This window comes from Pan troglodytes, chromosome 5 (assembly GCF_028858775.2).
Source record: "Pan troglodytes isolate AG18354 chromosome 5, NHGRI_mPanTro3-v2.0_pri, whole genome shotgun sequence".
In the NCBI taxonomy this organism is placed as follows: Eukaryota; Metazoa; Chordata; class Mammalia; order Primates; family Hominidae; genus Pan; species Pan troglodytes.
This window is the reverse complement of record NC_072403.2, coordinates 130,996,806-131,018,229: the sequence shown is the minus strand read 5'-3', so window position 1 is coordinate 131,018,229 and position 21,424 is coordinate 130,996,806. Positions and strand designations below refer to the sequence as shown.

General features: G+C 41.1%; 1 protein-coding gene across 2 annotated transcripts in view; it reads left to right on the top strand.

Annotated features, from left to right (window-relative positions):
* FAM184A (family with sequence similarity 184 member A) overlaps nt 1-21,424 on the top strand; it is a 188,547-nt gene that overhangs the window by 27,394 nt on the left and 139,729 nt on the right. The gene's annotated exons all lie outside the window — the stretch shown is intronic.

The window sequence follows — 21,424 nt, the reverse complement described above, 5'->3', positions numbered from 1 at the left end:
GGCTCCTGCCTGTAATCCCACCACTTTGGGAGGCCGAGGTGGGAGGACTGCTTGAGGCCAGGAGTTTGAGACCACCCTGGCCAACAACTGCATCTCTATAAAAATAAATAAGTAAAGAAACAAACAAGTAAATAAATAAAATAAAAAGGTACCAAGAGTCTACATAGAAAGGATAATAAATAGGGCCAAATTATGTTAAGTCTGTGTCACTTATCTTGGTAAAGCAGCGTTCAGTACTGTTCTTTTTAACTGACAGTTCAGATCTTCATGCCTTTTTAAGAAATCACTTTGCCTTATTCTCAAACCACTTAGCCTCCTAAACTATTTAGCATGAAGCCGGATATAAGTGATATAGCTGATGGGTTAATTTACACTTAAATACCAAATAATCACTCAACTGACAGCAAATATCTTAGATGTCCTCATTAGAATGTCAGTGCTGCTAAAATATTTATAAATAAGTAAAGATGCCACTTCAAATTTGCTGACATCATTAAGTTTTGTTAATTTCTGGATTATGCAATTTCAGGGACTATTTAAAATTAACAGAAATGGCACTCAAACTAAAACTCTCATACTGCTTATGGATTTAATTTTCCTTAAAAGAGAATTTTAAAAGGCCAGGCATGGTGGCTCACGCCTATAATCCCAACACTTTGGGAGGCCCAGGTGGGCTGACTGCTTGAGCTCAAGAGTTTGAGACCAGCCTGGGCAACATGGCAAAACCCTATCTTTATTCTACAAAAAATACAAAAATTAGCCAGGTATGATGACATGCACCTGTAGGCCCAGCTACTTGGAAGGCTGAGGTGGGAGGATCTCTTTTTTTTTTTTTTTTTTTTTTTTTTGAGACGGAGTCTCGCTCTGTCGCCCAGGCTGGAGTGCAGTGGTGGCGCGATCTCGGCTCACTGCAAGCTCCGCCTCCCGGGTTCACGCCATTCTCCTGCCTCAGCCTCCCGAGTAGCTGGGACTACAGGCGCCCGCTACCACTCCCGGCTAATTTTTTGTATTTTTAGTAGAGACGGGGTTTCACCGTGTTAGCCAGGATGGTCTCGATCTCCTGACCTCGTGATCCACCCGCCTCGGCCTCCCAAAGTGCTGGGATTACAGGCGTGAGCCACCGCGCCCGGCCGGGAGGATCTCTTGAGCCCAGGAGGTTGAGGCTAAAGTGAGCCATGATCTTGCCACTGCACTCCAGCCTGAGTGACAGAGTGAGACCCTGTCTTGAAACAAACAAATGAAAAACTTTTCTATTAAAAATATAATACAGGGCTAGGTGTGGTGGCTCACACCTATAATCCCAGTACTTTGAGAGGCCAATGTGGGAGGATTACTGGAGGCCAGGAGTTCAGCAGCAGTCTGGGCATCATATCAAGACTTCATCTCTATAAAAAAAAAAAAGAAAGTTTTTCAGGTGCAGTGGTACCTGCATACAGTCCTAGCTACACAGGAGTTTGAGGCACGATGATCATGCCACTGCACTCCAGCCTGGGCAACAGAACAAGACCCTGTCTCCTAAAAAAAAAAAAAAAGAAAAGAAAAGAAAGAAAAACCATCACTTTCTTTTAGTCCACAAAATTGAGTGGAAAAAAAAAAGTAATACATTTCTCCACTCAAATAGAAACAGCTCTGCCACTAGATCCTATTTCACACCCATTAGGATGGCTATATTTAATAAGACAGACCATAGTAAGTGTTGATGAGGATATGGAGAAATTTGAACCCTCATACGTTGTTAGCGGGATTGTAAAATAGTACAGCCACTTTAGAAAACAGTTGGGAGTTCCTTAAAATGTGAAACATAGAGTTACCATATGACACAGCAACTCCACCTCTGTGTATATACTCAAGAGAACTGAAAACATTTGTCCACACATTTGAACACTAGTATTGATGGCAGCATAATAGCCCCAAAGTAGAAACAACTCAAAGGTCCAGCAACTGGAGGACAGTGTCTATACAATATGTAGTGTGTCTATACAATAGAATATTATCTGGCCATAAAGAGGAATGAATATTGATACGTACTAAAACATGGATAAACCTTGAAAACATTATGTTTCCTGAAAGAGACAGAATACCATATATTGTATGATGTCACTTCTATCAAATGTCCACCACAGGCAAATCCGTAGAGAAAGTAGATTAGTGGTTGCCAGGGGCTGGGAAGAACAAGCGGATTATGAGTAACAGCAAATGGGTACAGGGTTTCTTTTTGCAGTGATGCAACCTTCTAAAATTAGATGCTGGTGATGCTTGCACAATTCTGTGAATATGCTAAAAACAACTGACTGTGAACTGTATACTTTAGAAGAGTGAATTTTAGGGTATGTGAATTATGTCTCAATAAGACTATTATTATTATCATTTGGGACAGGGTCTTGCTGTGTCACCCATGCTGTGCTGCTGTGGCACAATCATGGCTCACTGCAGCCTTGACCTCCTGGGCTCAAGCAATCCTCTCAACTCAGCCTCCTGGGACTACAGGCATAAACCACCATGCCCTACTAATTTTTATTTATTTATTTATTTATTTATTTATTTATTTTTTTTGTATTTTGTAGAGACAGAATCTCACTATCTTGCTCAGGCCAGTCTTGAACTCCTGGACTCAAGTAATCCTCCTGCCTCTGTCTCCCAAAGTGCTGGGTTTACAGGCATGAGCCACGACACCTAGCTTCAATATAGCTATTACTTTTTTAAAAAAGCAAAAACTGATGACATGTTGGAGAAGTTTTTTCCAGTCTCTTTTTTTCTTAGTTTTTTAGTTGTGGTTATTTTGTGTTCATATACTAACAATTTTTAAAGTATGCCATCTTATTACAAACTCATTATCAGGGGAACCTGCCCCCGATTTCACATGGGTTCTTTTCTATTTTCCCTAAGCACTGGCCGGTTTGAGAAATAAAGGGACAGAGTACAAAAGAGAGAAATTTTAAAGCTGGGTGTCCGGGGGAGACATCACATGTCGGTAGGTTCTGTGATGCCCCCCGAGCTGTAAAACCAGCAAGTTTTTATTAGTGATTTTCAAAAGAGGAGGGAGTGTACGAATAGGGTGCGGGTCACAGAGATCACATGCTTCACAAGGTAATAGACTATCACAAGGCAAATGGAGGCAGGGCGAGATCACAGGACCACAGGACCGGGGCGAAATTAAAATTGCTAATGAAGTTTTGGCATGCATTGTCATTGATAACATCTTATCAGGAGACAGGGTTTGACAGCAGACAACCAGTCTGACCAAAATTTATTAGGCGGGAATTTCCTCATCCTAATAAGCCTGGGAGCGCTATGGGAGACTGGGGCTTATTTCATCCCTACAGTTTCGACCATAGAAGACGGCCACACCCAAGGGGGCCATTTTAGAGGCATGCCCTTAGGGATGCATTCTCTTTCTCAGGGATGTTCCTTGCTGAGAAAAAGAATTCAGCGATATTTCTCCCATTTGCTTTTGAAAGAAGAGAAATATGGCTCTGTTCCGCCCAGCTCACCCGCGGTCAGTTTAAGGTTATCTCTCTTGTTCCCTGAACACTGCTGTTATCTTGTTTTTTTTTCAAGGTGCCCAGATTTCATATTGTTCAAACACATATGCTCTACAAACAATTTGTGCAGTTAACGCAATCATCACAGGGTCCTGAGGTGACATACATCCTCCTCAGCTTACGAAAATGATGGGATTAAGAGATTAAAGTAAAGATAGGCATAGGAAATCACAAGGGTATTGATTGGGGAAGTGATAAGTGTCCATGAAATCTTCACAATTTATGTTCAGAGATTGCAGTAAAGACAGGCGTAAGAAATTATAAAAATATTAATTTGGGGATCTAATAAATGTCAATGAAATCTTCACAATTCATGTTCTTCCACCATGGCTTCAGCCAGTCCCTCTGTTTGGGGTCCCTGACTTCCCGCAACAACTCATGAGAAACATAATCTTAATAGCTGTATAAACTCTGTTGAGATAATTTCCCACAATAATAAAGGTAACTATTATTGAGTGTTTAATATGAGCTAAGTATTATTCTAAGCCCTTTATATGTATTGTCTTATTTAATACTGACAACAACTTTAGGAGATCAGTGATTTTTATGCTCACATTTTACATAGGAAGAAATGAATGTTAAATTAATTTTATAGCTAGTGAATGGTGGAGCCAGTGTACTGTTTTACATTCACTCCAGTTTTTCATTATTATAAAAAATAAGAATTATCCTTGATTGTGGAAGACCAAGCTTCTGCATCTATGGAAAGGTCCTGGCTTAATTAATAACTGCAGGTCAGAGCTTCCCATGCCCCAAAGGCCATATACAGCAATCCAGAAAGCAAAGTTTCTGCCTTAAAATCTGAGTGATCTTTGGTGTCACTTCATCTCTTCTTGACCCTCTGGGTGATCCAGAATTTAGACCCTGCCTCCAGCTCTCTGGTCCCTGACTGCTTCTCTCCTGTAACTGAGTCCCTGACTGGTCCTGCTTCTGGGAGACCCCCACCCCTGCCTGTTTCTCTCAACCCTTGGCTGGCTAAACTTGCACTAAAAGGCAGACTCCACACAGCTAGCTAAACTTTCAGGTCCTACAAATCCTCAACCAATTAAATTAATCACTAAAAAGGAGGGTTCAAGTCCTCCATTTCTAACCATGTGAATTAGAGAAGCAACCTCTTTGAGTCTGTTTTGTTATCTGTAAAAAATGATAATCCTACTGTATACTTCACAGGGTTGTTTTGAGGTTCACCTAAGATAAAGTACTTCATAAACCGTGAAGGTACGTAAGAAGCAGGTCTTACCTCTGAGTCGCAGGCATGTTCAAAGCACTGGGGCCTCTGACAGCAGCAACAGAACTGATATAGCCTCTCAAGGTGACCACAGTGGAAGAGGCCGCCTGGGTTAGGGTCCGATTATACATTGCTGTACTCAAATTTATTGTGTGGCAGTATGGCCTACTGACAACTTTCTGTACGAAAAGGACTAGCCAGGAAGCCCTGCCAGGGCATTGCTAATTGAACATTCTCTACATGGATCTCATTATTTCTTCTTCCCTCTTCCCTGTTTCCTAGCCTAGTTAAGGGCACCACTATGTACATGGTCACCAAAATCAGAAATCTGTTGATCATTCCTGATTCCCAGTAGTCCAAGTTAAAATCCCAAGAGTTTGTTTCTCACTCTCTCTCACCCTTACACACAAAATGATCCACAGACTTGTCTCCCAAATCTATGCCCACTCCCAACCCCCTAGCCTTGGTTAATGTCCTCCTAGCCTCCAACTTCAATGATTGCAATAGTGTCCCCTGTTGGTCACATCTGGTAGTTCTACTTGGTCACTCACCAATTCTCCTGAGACCTGAATAATATTTCTAAAATGCAGATACAATCCTGTCTGGGAGGCTTTCCTGTTTTCCAAAGGATAAAGTCAAAACATTTAGAATGCCATACAGAGCTCATCTCACATACACACACTTCCTCCCCAGGGTCCTCTTCTGGCCTCTGCTTCCTCTCCAAATGCCCCTTACTCTTTACAAAGGGACTGTGGATTGTTTTCAGAATACACTATGCACTTTCATATATCTGTGATTTTCCAAATACTGTTCCCTAAGCCTGAAAATTGCTCCTGTCCTCCTTAATCCTTTCTGCTTTGAGAGAGTCTTCTTCCCTTTGAGATCCAGTCAATGCCAGTTTTATGAAGTCTTCCACAGGCAGCTGGACACTCATTTCTCTGGACTTGCACAGCACTGTGGACATTTATCGCCTTGTAATGTTTTTATTGATTCACCTGCTTTTCTCCTCCACTAGACTGGGATTTGTAATAAAGAGCCTGAGTCTATTTTTTATGTCTGACTACTGAAAGTTTTCTTTTTTAAAAACAGGTTTCAACTTATTGTAGATTAAGGGTACACATGCAGATTTGTTATATGGGTAAACTGTGTGACACTGAGGCTTGAGGTCCCAACGATCCTGTCGTTCAGGTCATAGGCATAGTACCCAACATGGGGTCCTTTAGCCCATGCCCCCTCCCTCCCTCATCTAGTGATCCCCAGTGGCTGTTGTTCCCATCTTTATGATCATGTGTACTTAGTGTTTAGCTCCCACTTATAAATGAGGACATGCGGTATCTGGTTTTTTGCCTTTGTGTTAGATCACTTAGGATAATGGACTACTGGAAGTTTTCAAGCCCGCCAGTCCCTTTTCCCCTTCTGCCCCCACCTCTGAGCAAGCCATTACAAAAAGCCATGCTCTCTCTCCTTTGGAGCTGATAGGAAATTCAAACCCTCAACAGGGAAACCCTCACTGTGGCCCCGTCTCCTAACCACCATAAAGCCCCAAGACAGTCTCTAGTCCCTGCTCTCTCTCTCTTTCTCGTTGTGTGTGTGTGTGTGTGTGTGTGTGTGTGTGTGTGTGTGTTTGAGACGGAGTCTTTCTCTGTCACCCAGGCTGGAGTGCAGTGGCACCATCTCAGCTCACTGCAACCTCCACCTCCTGGGTTCAAGTGATTCTCCTGCCTCAGCCTCCCGAGTAGCTGGGACTACAAGCGTGTGCCACCATACCAGGCTATTTTTTTTTTGTATTTTTAGTAGAGATGGGGTTCCACCATGTTGGTCAGGCTGGTCTCAAACTCCTGACCTCAGGTGATCCACCTGCCTCAGCCTCCCAAAGTACTGAGATTATAGGCATGAGCCACCACACCCTGCCATATACCCTGCTCTCTTAAGCCATTTGAACCAGCTTGGGAAACTTGACCTGCTGTACTCAGAAAGCCTCATTATGTAAGTAACAAACCTTTCATAACTTCTTGATGTATGTGTGGCATCATCAGTCTTTTAAAATTATTTTTTTATTTTTTAATATAGAGACAGGATCTCACTATTTTGCCCATGGTGGTCTCGAGCTCCTGGTCTCAAGCGATCCTCCTGCCTTGGCCTCCCAAAGTGCCAGGTTTACAGGCATGAGCCACCTCACCCAGTCACATCATCAGTCTTGACATCTGAATCAAGTTTCGGATGGGGGTCTATCCTACTTCTGCAGGGTGATCAGAACAGAATTATTAGGCATATGAGCCGTATCTTATTTATTTCCCTTTCCTCTGTGCCTAAAATAAAATAATTAATAAATGGTTATTGAATGAACTATATTTAAATATTGTTGGAATATGAAAATTCAATTTTATTTGAGCTGTGGAATAAACAGTTTCTTTGTGACCAGTTTAAATATGGTTGATGGAAAAATGAAGACCATCAGAAATATTTTGGAAGAAGACAAATTTATAAATCATTTGGAACATTAAGTAAATATTTATCTAAAAATTGAAAAATTGGCAAAGGATTTGAATAGATATTTCTCCAAATAATATATACAAATGATCAATAAGCACCTGAAAAAATGCTCCCAGCTACTCGGAAGGCTGCAGTGGGAGGATTGCTTGAGTCCAAGAGGTTGAGGCTGCAGTGAGCTATGATTGTGCCACTGTACTCCAGCCTGGGAGACACAGTGAGACCTTGTCTCAATATACAAAATAAACGCTAGGCACAGTAGCTCACTCATGTCATCCTAGCATTTTGGGAGGCCAAGGCCATCCTAGCATTTTGGGAGGCCAATGCTTGATCCCAGGCACTCAAGACCAGCCTGGCCAACATGGTGAAACCCCATATCTACATAAAATACAACAATTAGCCAGGCATGGTGGCGTATACCTGCAGTCCCAGCTACTCTAGAGGCTGAGGCAGGAGGATCACTTAAGCCCAGGAGGTGGCGGTTGCAGTGAGTAGTTATCATGCCACTGCACTGCAGCCTGGGCGACAAAGTGAGATCCTGTCTCAAAATAAATAAATGAGATAAAATAAAAAATAAATAACAGATAAATGGGGCAATATCTGGAGGAGCATTGACAAGAGAGAAGAATCTATGAAGTGGTGACATCAGAGGGTAGGAAAGTCCATTCCTTTATGCGGCCATGGAAGGTTAGGAGGCTAGTGACAGAGGCTGTGTTAGTGGGGTTATCTCTGTGGATACTGAAGCATTGAAATTCATGGGAGGAATCAGGGACAATAGAGGGTTGCCAAATAAAACACTATTTGCTGTTTGTCTGAAAATCAAATTTAACTGGGCATTCTGTATTTTTATTTGCCAAATCTGACAACTTTAGGTGGAGAGAAACACTGCCCTGGAAGCTGTTCTGTGATTGAGAGATAATAGCAATATGGGATAGTGTAGGCACCCCTTATTCATGGCAGATAAGTTCCAAAACCCCCAGTGGTTGCCTGAGACCACAGATCATGCTGAACCTTATATATGCTATGCTTTTTCCTATACATACATACCTATGATAAAGTTTAATTTATAAACTAGGCACCGTAAGAGATGAACAACAATAACAATAAAATAGAAAAATTATAACAATATACTGTAATAAATGTGATTGATTTATTTATTTATTTTGAGACATAGTTTCCCTGTCGCTCAGGCTGAAGTGCAGTGGCATGATCTCGGCTCACCGCAACCTCTGCCTCCCGGGTTCAAGCAGTTCTCATGCCTCAGCCTTCCAAGTATCTGGGATTACAGTCATGAGCCACCATGCTCAGCTAATTTTTGTATTTTTAGTAGAGACAGGGGGTCTCACCATGTTGGCCAGGCTGGCTCGAACTCCTGAACTCAAGTAATCCACTCACCTCGGCCTCCCAAAGTGCTGAGATTACAGGCATATAATACATGTTATGTGAATGTGGTCTCTCTCTCTCTCTCTCTCTTTCTCTCTCTCTCTCTCAATATCTTATTGTACTGTACTCACCTATTTTCAGACCACAGTTGACTTCAGGTAACTGAAACCTTGGAAAGCAAAACCACAGATAAGGGGGGACTGAGAACTATAGTTGTATGGTATGAGCTTCAAAGAAGCATGATTAGGGGTGGTGAGGTTGAAAAAAAAGGAAGAAAACTGGTTTCAGAAGCATCACTGGGAAGCAAGTCTCCACATCCAGGCACCAAGTCATAATGGGGACTTAAGAAAGCTGCATGACAACCCGTAACTCAGGACACAGCCAGGCCTCATTTAAACAGTGAAGGGGAAGGACCTTGAGAGCCAGGGAGATCTGGGGAAATTAGGAGGCAGGTTGAGCAAGCGAGAGAGTTTCCTGGCCACAGTTGTAATGTTTCAGGAACATAATGAGAGCATTTTTTTTTAAAGGGTTGAGTCAAATAATCTGATAATGGTGATCAGGAAACTTGCCCATGAGCACAATGGCCATGCCACAGAAATGGGCTGGCAGTAGTACCCTGTCATGCTCAGTCAGTGGCTGCAGCCATTCTGGGGCGGTGTGGACCCTGAGAACAGCAAGGGGACTGGCAGCCAACTACGCTCCCCTCTGCCAGAGAGACAGGAAGTAAAACCTTCCCCGCCCTTCTGCAGCTCCACTTAGCATTTAGGTAAGGAAAAATGTACTGTAAGTGCCCTTTTATGGCAGTTGGTCATTTTGCTGATTTTCTTCGCAGAAGGCATCCTTTATCCCACACAAAGAAGTTTTCCAAAGATGCCTTGGATTCCACATCTATCCTTTTTCAACTTTCCTCATATTTTAACTATCTTTCTCAATTTCATTTTTATCTTTTCCACACATTTCCTTTAAAAAATAGTGTGACTATCTCAAGCTATGAGACAGGATTGCAGTCCATTTTCCAAAAGAATAAAATTCAGTTTCTCTGTAGAGTGATGTCTGTCCTGTGGCCACTCTTCAGGGTATAACAGGTAATAGCCACTGACGATCTGAATTGCAAGTGTGGGGGTGGAAATCAATTAAGCTGAAAGTGAAAAGGATAAAGGAGACTGCCCTACTCTAAAACCCATTCAACTTTCAATGGCCAGAAAACTAAAAATGTTATCTCAAGAGTTTTCTAAATGGTTTAAACCTAACCCGGATGGAAGTCATGGCACGTTCAATTTGAAGTATGATCATTCAAGGCTAGGCGTGGTGGCTCTCGCCTGTAATCCCAGCACTTTGGGAGGCCCAGGCAGGCGGATCACCTGAGGTTGGGAGTTCGAGACCAGCCTGACCAACATGGAGAAACCCCGTCTCTACTAAAAATACAAAATTAGCCGGGCATGTAACGTGCCTGTAATCCCAGCTACTGAGGAGGCTGAGGCAGGAGAATTGCTTGAACCCGAGAGGTGGAGGTTGTGATGAGCCGAGATTGCGCCATTGCACTCCAGCCTGGGCAACAAGAGTGAAACTACACCTGAAAAAAAAAATAAGGAAAGAAAAGAAAAAAGAAATATGATCATTCCGACACTCTATGTATAATAATAACACATATCATGGACATAGGAGGTCCCCACCTGCTTTCTTTCCAGAGTAAGTACAATCAGGGATTACATAGTTTTTAATAGAATAATATGCAGTACATGGCCTTGTTACTTTGCTATGTTTTAAAACTACCAAAAGACCATGAAAACAATTTTTTAATTTCTCTAGGGCCACTAAACAGTCTGTTTTCTGTTTCGTTAATGAAAACTGTTTCTTTAATGAAAATATTCAGTCTATATGCCAGGAAATGGATTTTATAGAGAAACATGAGTTGCCCAAATTACCCTAACTTGCCTCCTTCCCTGCAGCTGAATCTACTACATGCTTTTTTTGTGGTACATTAAACTGCTGCATTCCCGACACCGCCAAAATAATTTGCACTGTGACTAGAACATGACAATCTGTTCATCAACAGACAAGACACCTCTTTCAGGAATGGGGAAATCCAACAGACTTAGTGTCAACTTATTATTACATGGTAACATAAACTGGAATATGCCGGGTTTCTGTAGTCTACAGAATCAGCTTCCTCACTTCCCTGGAAATTCAACATTTTAAAAAATGATCTTTTGCCATTTTAGCCATTTTTGAATGTACAGTTCTGGGCACTGAGAACATTCACATTTTTGTGCAACCATCACCACCATCCACCTCCAGCCGCTTTTCATCTTCCCCAACTGAAACTCTGTATCCATTAAACTCTGACTCTCCGTTCCCTCTTCCTCCCTAGCCCCTGTCAATCACCATTCTACTTGCTGTTTCTGGGAATTTAAGTGCTCTGAGAATCTCATATAAGTGAAATAATATATTAGTTATCTTTTTGTAATTGGCTTATTGCAGTTAAGTCTTCAAGGCTCATCTATGTGATAACGTGTCAAAACTTCCTTTTTGAGGCTGAATAATATTATATTGTTTGTATATAACATATTTTGTTTATCCATTCACCATCAAGGGACACTTGGGTTGCTTCCATGCTTTGACTTTTATAAATAATGTTGCTATGAATGGGGATGTACAAATAGAAACTTCAATTTTAAGTAAGCATAAGGCTGCAGCAATGACGAGGATACTCATCGCAACCTTCCTTTTCATTTGCTGGGCCACACTTCAGTTACAGGTGGTGACCAGAGTGAATATCAAGTTTAAACTGCAGGTGGCAGCAAATATTCACGAACTAGACCCAATGTCTGGCAAAACCATAGCTGTTTTTTACTGCGTTAAATTTTGCCTCTTTAGAATGGAATTCACATTTTTCCCCAGGTCGCCTATGTTCAACATAAGAAATGCTGGAAGCATTTGTGTGGGTTTAACTAACAAGGAGTACTTTAATTGTGAAATATAAAAGAATGGTGAATCAGTATCTGAGTGCTTGAAATTCTGCTCACAGCTTTCAGTCTTGCCTGAAATGTCTCAGCCAACCACACATTCATAATCTTGCCACATCTTCAAGCTCTGAAAATAGGTCTTCATCATTCATGAGGAACAGCCTCTGGCTTGTCCATGGGATAGACCCTGCTAGTTGTCTATCCAATATCCTTTTCACTTTTTTGCCTACAAATAAAAACCCCAATTTTGATTAGGCCACCGTGTACCCAACTAAAAAAAAAAAAAAATCTCCATTGCCTCACCTCTCTTGCAGCCGAGATGAGGGTATGCCACAGTTCTTTCCTGGAGATAGAAGCTCAAGTCTGCTGGAAATCAAAAGTTTTGCTTTCCTGATACAGGCTCCTCCCGTTCTTCCTTGTGTTTGTTGTGTTTTGATTGTTGTTTTAGTTGCTTCCTACCAAAAACCTGGGTGGGAAACTAAAGGTGGGACAGCCACACTGTAACGATGAGACCACCAGGAAAATAAACGCACATGTTAAGCACTGCAGAGTAGAAAAAGGAGCCTGGGGCGATGATGGCCCAGGTGAGGTGCCCAGGATCCCTGGGCTACCCATCTGTAGGTGGACTGCTTACTTTCAAGCAGGACTTCTCACTTCCTGTTATGTGAGAAAAATATTTCCTTATTGAGTTAAAGCACGATACTTAGACTTATGTTAGGTGAAGCAGAGCCCAACCCCCAGGTGAGATGGATAGATAGTCCCTGGGATGCATTGATGAGTTAAATGTGTGTTTAAAGATAAAGACAATAAATATAGTAGCTTCTTTTTTAATTGAGAAAAGGTGCCTAAAATGCAGGGCAGAACTACATTTTTATCAGACATAGGTCTAAAAATACTAAGGCAGATATTACACAACATTTAAAGTAATGAGTTAGTAGGCTTTTCCATAAATAAAGGAATGGCGTTTAGGAGTAGAAGTAGGAGAAGAAGATAATAAATAATAAATAGCAGAGCTATTTTAAATAATAAAAGCAGAGCTGAGTTTCTAAGATGAAAGTCCTCATGAATGTGGGAGTCTCTGTTCATTAACAGCTTCAATTCGTCAGATTTTGCCACAATGTTATAATAACTCATTTGTGAAATGCCACAAGGTCAAGATAATCCTGTCCTCATCCATATCTTTTTAGTGAGAACATTTGGTGCTCTGTATACATAGCTTAAGTATTCATCCAGTGACATGAACATTTACCAACATCTGAGAGAGAGACAGAGAGACAGACAGAGAGAGAGAGAAGGATTCACAGAAAAAGTGAAATGAAAGACGTGGAGAAAATATTTTAGAATCAGAGCACCCAAAGGGATGGAACCAAACAGGACAGTGACTGTGAGAGAGGCTGAGGTTTAAGTGCTAAAATCAGGTCTAAATCTGTGACTCTAATTTCTTCTGTGTACTTTAAACAGGTTTCTACATTTGTAAAGTAAGAGATGGGAAATGTCTCATGACACTTATAATTTAGTTGGAGAATAAAAAACTAAAGACACATTAGCATAAGAGCAAATAGTGTGGCACAGTGTGTAATTAATGGCTAAATTATATGGTTCAAGGACAAGTGCTACAGAAATTGAGAAAACAGGGAGAACTATAAGACCAAGAATATTTGGGAAAGGGTTTCATGGAGGAGATAGGAATAGGGATAATTTACAAAGGGAGAATATTGAAGAAATAACTTTCTAAGTAGAAAGGAAAAAAGACAAGAAAGGATGAAGATGTTTGGCTTGTTTGTGGCATGGAAGGAAGACCTGTTTTGGAAAATAGTGGGGAGTAGATTTAGGTTTGTAGTATTGAGTCAACTCATAGATGCCCTCAAAAGCTAGGAAGAAAACATTTGGAAGTTGAGTAGAAGTAACTTCTGTTTCCTGGAGCGTGGAGATTATTGGCTCAGGCATTCCCAACTCCACTCAAAGCTTTAATGGTTGGGAAACCCAGGAGCATCCCAGGTACCCAAGCTTGTACTGAGTGTCAGCTCCTGAGCCAGCAGCTCTCTTCACTCTCCATCAAACTCCATCCATCAATCCCTGGGTGACTCCTTCCAAAGAGGGAACCAACCCAACCTCCAGAGGGTACTGTCATTTTCAATCCATGAAGAGGATTGCAGGCACTCCCTGCAATTTGAAGAGAAGATTATGATTTGAAAAGGTAGATAGTCTTTTAAAAAGTCAAGAAAAAGTTTTTAAGAGTGACAACCCCAGTACACCACCATGGAATTTCGGCAGAGGCAAAGAAAAAAAATTGCCACCAGTGCTGGCCACCTTCTAGAGCTGCTGACTTGGAGGAAGCAAACTAAAGTGCAGAGGACCTCAATAGAGCCTGGATGGGGTAGAGGCTATTTAACAGCATTTCAGAAGAGAGAAGAGACTCGAGTTCTTGGTGATGGTTCCACTCTGCTCCAGACAGGTGCTCCAATCTCATTCAACAAAAATTATTTGGTGAGAGTGTCAAGGGGAATTTGCCCATCATATATCAAGGCATCAAAAGGTCTCGATGAGTGACTCATATTTACTACAAACAAGGAAGAAAATGAATGTCATGGCAACCATACAAGAACCCTACACACCACACACACACACACACACACACACACACACACACTAACAAGTGCATCTCAAACTTTCAAATTTGGGAATTATGTGAAGAGCTCATTAAAACACAGATTCTAACCTCACTACCAGAATTCCTGATTCTGCTCTCTGGAGAACCCTAGTCAAGCATAGAACAATACCTGATTGACCTTTTATTCCAATTCAGTTCATATTTGTAAAGAATGTTGTCACCTAATAAATATGTCTTAAATTTCTTTAGAATACTAAGAGCAGTTCTCCAAGGAACACTTGCCCAGCAACAGCATCTCCAACAATGAACTGACAATAACTCTGGCTTTGAAACTTGAGGACCAATGAACTCTGAACTCTGTTCTTTTCTTTCTTTCTTTCTTTTTTTTGAGACAAAGTCTCACTCTGTCACCCAGGCTGGAGTGCAGTGGCGAGATCTCGGTTCACTGCAACTTCCTCCTCCCAGGTTCAAGCAATTCTCCTGCCTCAGCCTCCCGAGTAGCTGGAATTACAGGTGCATGCCACCATGCCCAGCTAATTTATTTTGTTTTGTTTAGGTTTTTTATTAGAGACGACTTTTCACTACATTGGCCAGGCTGGTCTCGAACTCCTGACTTCAGGTGATCCGCCCACCTTGGCCTCCCAAAGTGCTGGGATTGCAGGCATGAGCCACTGTGCCCGGCCGAATGAACTCTGCTTCTAAGCAGTTTATGTAAGACTCTTTTTTGCTAATAAAAGCTCCTCTTACCCTTCCCTCACCAAATAAATGCACTGGTAGCTTGCCATTCCATGCACTCCAAATTATAATCTTTACTTCTATTCCTGAGTAAATCCATCATATTTAGAGATAATTTTTTCTAGTGTCTTTTTTTTCAGAATAACATTGATAATATTAGTAAACATAAGTATTTTAAAACTTAAGAATCCCATGACAACCTAAGAAAGGTGTATGAACATAAGTTTCCATGAGACAGATGATTGGCTTTGGCAGACTGAAATCATGTAGAAACTATTTTCATATGCAGCTTATACATTTAATGTTTACTACACATTAAGTGGTATTTCTCACTAACAATTCCATATTACAATTTCAGGATAATAGATTTATCCCAAATTTTTATATTCCCTTGAGAGCTGTGAAAGTAATATACGGCCTACAAAAACATTTCAGGAAATGAGTAACTTGGATAAATTAGTGCAACAAATGTTTATGGCTTTTTCTCATTTTTGGAAAAAGTTACTCCTAATTACCAATCTCTGTCTTCTTCCAGAACCTTTCCCATTCACCGTAACTTACCAGATTTTTTTCAGTGAATATCTGTATTTACAAAGAACTTTTTGTAGTGTGAAATAAACCTTACCTCCCAAACAGTTTTCATGCCTTATTACTTTACTTTGTTACAACATCTTTGTGCCACATAAGATAATTACAATTAGTCCTTTTTAGAGATGAGAAAACGGAGGCACAAAAAGATTAAGTAATTTACCGAAGCCCTTCCAGTTAATTAGTTTCAAAACTAAAGTTAGAGCCAACCAATTAAGTAGTTATACTGAGTTTACTCTGAATAATTCATATGACCTCTAGTTATAAAAGTTAAACTAATAGCCTGATGGCATAGCCAGTAGTTGGCTTACTTTTCAAAATTATAAGACTGTGAAAGCAGATGAGAAGACGAAAGGTCCCACTCTGAGTAATAGCTGTACAAATGATCATTTAATACATTCTCTTTTTAAATATGTCAGTTTGGTTTTTTGTTGGTTTGTTTGTTTGTTTTGAGACGGAGTCTCGCTCTGTCGCCCACCCTGGAGTGCAGTGGCGCGATCTCATCTCACTGCAAGCTCCGCCTCCCGGGTTCAAGCCATTCTCCCGTCTCAGCCTCCTGAATAGCTGGGACTACAGGCGCCCGCCACCACGCCCGGCTAATTTTTTGTATTTTTAGTAGAGACGGGATTTCACCGTTTTAGCCAGGATGGTCTCGATCTCCTGACCTTGTGATCCGCCCGCCTCGGCCTCCCAAAATGCTGGGATTACAGGCATGAGCCACTGTGCCCGGCATCAGTTTGGTTTTTTTAATAGCATTTCTTTTCCTAGCAGTATCCAATTCACGAATGACAATTTTTAAAAAGCATGCCAAAAATCTGAGACAATTATGTGACCTTAAACAGTGATGTGGTTTGTTTAAATATGGAGCTGGTAATTTACTGAGATTCAGCTGTTCATGACTGATATCTTCATGTTAGTTATACATACTTAATTAATTAAAATTAATGTTTGCCAACTAACTATGCATCTTGGCAATAAATGTGCTTGATATTTGCTGTCAAAGTACAGATTATAATAAATTTCTGCAATGCGTATGGTTTTCTAAATGTATTTCTATTATTGAAAGGGCAAGACCAGCTTTGTATTAGATGAAAATTATTGGGAAAATGGGAGACATAGCTCAAAACTGAAGGTACCTGTTTGCAGCCCATATATTCTTTAAATAAACTTTTTTTAGAACGATTTTAGATTTACAGAAAAATTGTGAGGGTAGTTGTATTAGTCCGTTTTCACACTGCTGTAAAGAACCACGCGAGACTGAGTAATTTATGAAGAAAAGAGGTTTAATTGACTCACAGTTCTGCAGGCTTAATAGGAAACATGACTGGGAAGCCTCAGGAAACTGAATCATGGTGGAAGGCAAAGGGGAAGCAAGCAGGTCTTACCATGGTGGAGCAGGAGAGACAGCGAGTGAGGGGGGAAGTGCCACACACTTTTAAACCATCAGATCTCAGGAGAACTCACTCACTATCCCGAGAACAGCAAAGGGGAAATCCACCCCCATGTTTCAATCACCTCCAACCAGGCCCCTCCTCCAACACGTGGGGATTACAATTCAAGATGAAATTTGGGTGAGGACACAGAGCCAAACCATATCAATAGTACAGAAAGTTCCTATATATTCCACACCCAGTTTCCCCTGTTGTTAACATTTTATATTAGTATGACACACTATTATTAACTAAAGTCCACATTTTATCCCATTTTCCTAAATTTTTACCTACTATCCTTTTTCTGTTCCAGGATCCCATATAGGATACCATATTACATTTAGTCATCGTATCTCTTAGGCTCTCCTTGGCTTTGATGGCCTCAACAGTTTTGAGTAGTACTGGCCAATGTTTTATAGAATGTTCCTCTACTGAAATTTACCTTATGTTTTTCTCATAATTAGACTGGACTTAGGGGTTTTGATAGTGAAGATCACAGAAATCAACTGCTATTTTCATCACATCAGATCAAGGGCACATGCTATCAAAATGACTTATCACTATTGACGTTGACCTTGATCACCTAGTTGAGGTAGTATTGGGTAGTAACTTTCTGCACTCTAAAGTTACAGTTTTTCGCACGTTTTATAGGGCTTTTTGGAAAGAAGTCTCTATTTGCAGTCCACACTTAAGGAGTGAAGAGCCATTTAATTTTATATGTAAATAAAATGTAATTTATAATTTTGAAAGCATGCACCATTTAAAAAATGTAATCATCAAAGTCTTGGTAAGTTGTGGCATCTTGACACTTTACACACTTAAGATCATATTCTTAGAATCTTTGTAGGGACATCTTCTGTGTGATACTATTTGTGTGATACCACTTTGGACACATTTTCCCAGGTTCTCAGATTATTTCTCTGACAAGCTTTTATTATCAGGCACTATGGTGGACCCTGGGAATGCAAACCTGAGACATTATCCTTGCCCTCAAGAGGTTTAAGTTCTCATTTTAGAGATTCCACATTCTAAAAGCCAATACTTTCCTCATTTTTCTTGCTGTGGCATTTGGAATATTTTCAAACATCTTTTTAGAACTATGGTTGGCCAGGCGTGGTGGCTCAAGCCTGTAATTCCAGTACTTTGGGAGGCAGAGGTGGGCAGATTGCTTGAGCCCAGGGGTTTGAGGCCAGCCTGGCCAACATGGCAAAAACACAAAAATTAGCTGGGCTTGGTGGCAGGCACCTGTGGTCCCAGATACTTGGGAAGATCGTTTGAGCCTGGGAGGTTGAGGCTGCAGTGAGCCCTGATCACACCACTGCACTCCAGCCTGGGCAATAGGGCAAGACCCTATCTCAAAAATAAAAATAAAAATAAACTTACATAAATTAAATAAAAATATCATCATTTTCCAAAATATGGCACAATACATTATTACCAGAGTAAAGAATGAACATTCCTCTTTCTTTTTTTTTTTTTCTCTACACGGAGTCTCACTCTGACCCCAGGCTGGAGTACAGTGGCTCAATCTCTGCTCACTGCAACCTCCACCTCCTGGGTTCAAGCAATTCTCCTGCCTCAGCCTCCCGAGTAGCTGGGACTACAGGTGTGTGCCACCATGCCTGGCTAATTTTTGTATTTTTAGTAGAGATGGGGTTTCACCATGTTGGCCCAGGATGGTCTCCATCTCTTGACCTCGTGATCCGCCCGTCACAGCCTCCCAAAGCGCTAGGATTACAGGCTTGAGCCACCGTGCCTGGCCTCCTCTCTCTCTTTTTAAAAATATTTTGTTTTCCTGCCTCAGAAAAACATAGATGTGGTTCCTTAGAATTTCCCTGAATTTTTTCCAACAAATGAATTGGACATCCAATTATGCACAATCTTCTAGTTTTGTCTTGCTCATCTTTTATTATTGAAAGAGCAAAGAACGCGTGCTGGGATGGAAGGTCTACCACCATCCTAATTCTTGCATCAGCTAAAGTGTCTTTGTCTATAAATTACAAAAAAATCACTCAGCCAGATTGGCTTAAATAATAGAAATTTGTTAACTCATGTATCAGAAAATCCTGAAGTAGTCAGTAAATAGATTTGGGGGGGTTGATGTAGCTACTCATCAATGTCATCTTGGATCCAGCTTCATTTCGTCTTTCCACTCTACACTCATCAGTGTCCTGGCTTCATACTCTGACTGGTAACAAGATGGATGTAGTAGTTTCAGGCATCACATACAGACACAGCAGTGTCCACAGGTAGAAAGCAGGCCCTTCTCTATCCTTGTCATGGACAAGAACCAGGTCCCTGAACCACATGATCATAAACCAATTCCTGGCAGGAGAATAAGAATATCATAATTGATTCAGACCAATTAGGGTTGACTCCCGAGCTGGAGGTTATTCCAGAATTGCATGAAGAACAGATGAATATCTGAGCAAAACTAGGGTCCTGTTAAGAAAGAATAAGAAGGGAGTAGACATTGTATAGAAAACCAAGGCCTACTATATGCTCTTTGTAGCATTTCCTGGCAGGTCTGTCCTACTTTAGAGCTCATATTGTTCTTCTCTGCCCTTTTTTAGTGATATTTTCTTTTCTTTTTTCTTTTTTTTTTTTTTTTTTTTTTGAGATGGAGTCTCTGTCATCAGGCTGGAGTGCAATGGCTCGATCTCGGCTCACTGCGACCTCCTCCTCCTGGATTCAAACGATTCTCCTGCCTCAGCCTCCTGAGTAGCTGGGGCTACAGGTGCATGCCAGCATGCCCAGCTAATATTATGTATTTTTTAGTAGAGACGGGGCTTCACCATATTGGCCAGGCTGGTCTCAAACTCCTGACCTCAGGTGATCTACCTACCTCGGCCTCCCAAAGTGCTGTGATTACAGGTGTGAGCCACTGTGCCCAGCCTATAGTGATATTTTCAGACTCAAGATTTTCTGCTGGTAATAGCTCTCTGCTTTCCTGATACATACTGAAGCTTATTTACTATGATTCCTATTGCGTAATACACCTGATTCTAAGTAGAGATTATTTTAAGCACAGGCCTCCTTCTCATGCCTTATTGGTCTTTAGGGTATAACAATTTTAGTAATAATTGGGGGGAATTAAGAATTCCACTAACTGCTGGCCTACAGCAAATCCTAAAGGGCCAATATCTTACATTTATAATCAGCTTCACTCTTTTCATTGAAAATTATACTCCCAATCTTCTGATGAGGGATGGAAAACAATCTGCTGTTTCCTGTGCCCTGCCCTAACTACTCCTTTTCCATGATAGAATATTATTCAGTTTCTTCCTAGCATTACTCTATTTATAATGCATTTATATACTTTATTTATTTTTATTTTTATTTTTTTGAGATGAAGTCTCACTCTGTTGCCCAGGCTGGAGTGCAGTGGTACGATCTCGGCTCACTGCAACCTCTGCCTCCCAGGTTCAAGCGATTCTCCTACCTCAGCCTCCTGAGTAGCTGGGATTACAGGCACATGCCACCAAGCCCAGCTAATTTTTGTATTTTTAGTACAGACAGGGTTTCATCATGTTGTCCAGGCTGGTCTTGAACTCCTGACCTCAGGTGATGTGCCCACCTCAGCCTCCCAAAGTGCTGGGATTACAGGCGTGAGTCACCGCACCCAGCCTATCCTTTATTCTTTAATTTTTTGTGTGTCTTTATGGTGGTTGTCTCCTACTATGTATCCCACTTGTACCAGCAAGGGATATGAATACAAAAGATTCATATGAAGAATGTTAACATGATTTGTACATATAATTTAAGCATTATTAGTATGTTACATCCCATGCCCACACTCAAGAAATTTGCGCGATTATAGAAGACAAATGTGGGTATGGTGGGAAAAGTACCAAAATTAGAATCAAAAGAGTGAAGTTTGAACATTAGCAACTTGCTTGATTTATGGCCTTACAGGGGAATATTTAACTTATCTTGGTCACTGTTATCCTATAGTAAAGTAAGGCTCATAATATTTATCTCAAGGACTGTTTTGAGATTAAATGAGATAATTGATATGAAAGTGCATTGTGGCTGGGCGCAGTGGTTCACGCCTGTAATCCCAGCACTTTGGGAGGCCGAGGCGGGCGGATCACCGGAGGTTGGGAGTTCAAGACCATTCTGACCAACGTGGAGAAACCCCGTCTCTACTAAAAAAATACAAAAAAAATTAGCCAGGCGTGGTGGTGCATGCCTGTAATCCCAGCTACTCGGGAGGCTGAGGCAGGAGAATCGCTTGAACCCAGGAGGTGGAGGGTGCAGTGAGCCGAGATCATGCCATTAAACTCCAGCCTGGGCAACAAGAGTGAAACTCCATCTACAAAAAAAAAAAAAGAAAGTGCATTGTGAGAAATGTGAGACATTATGGGGGATTACTATTTTCATAGAGCCTATAAAAACATGAGGATATAGAGAAGTTTTTTTGTTTTGTTTTTTGGGGTTTTTCTGAGACA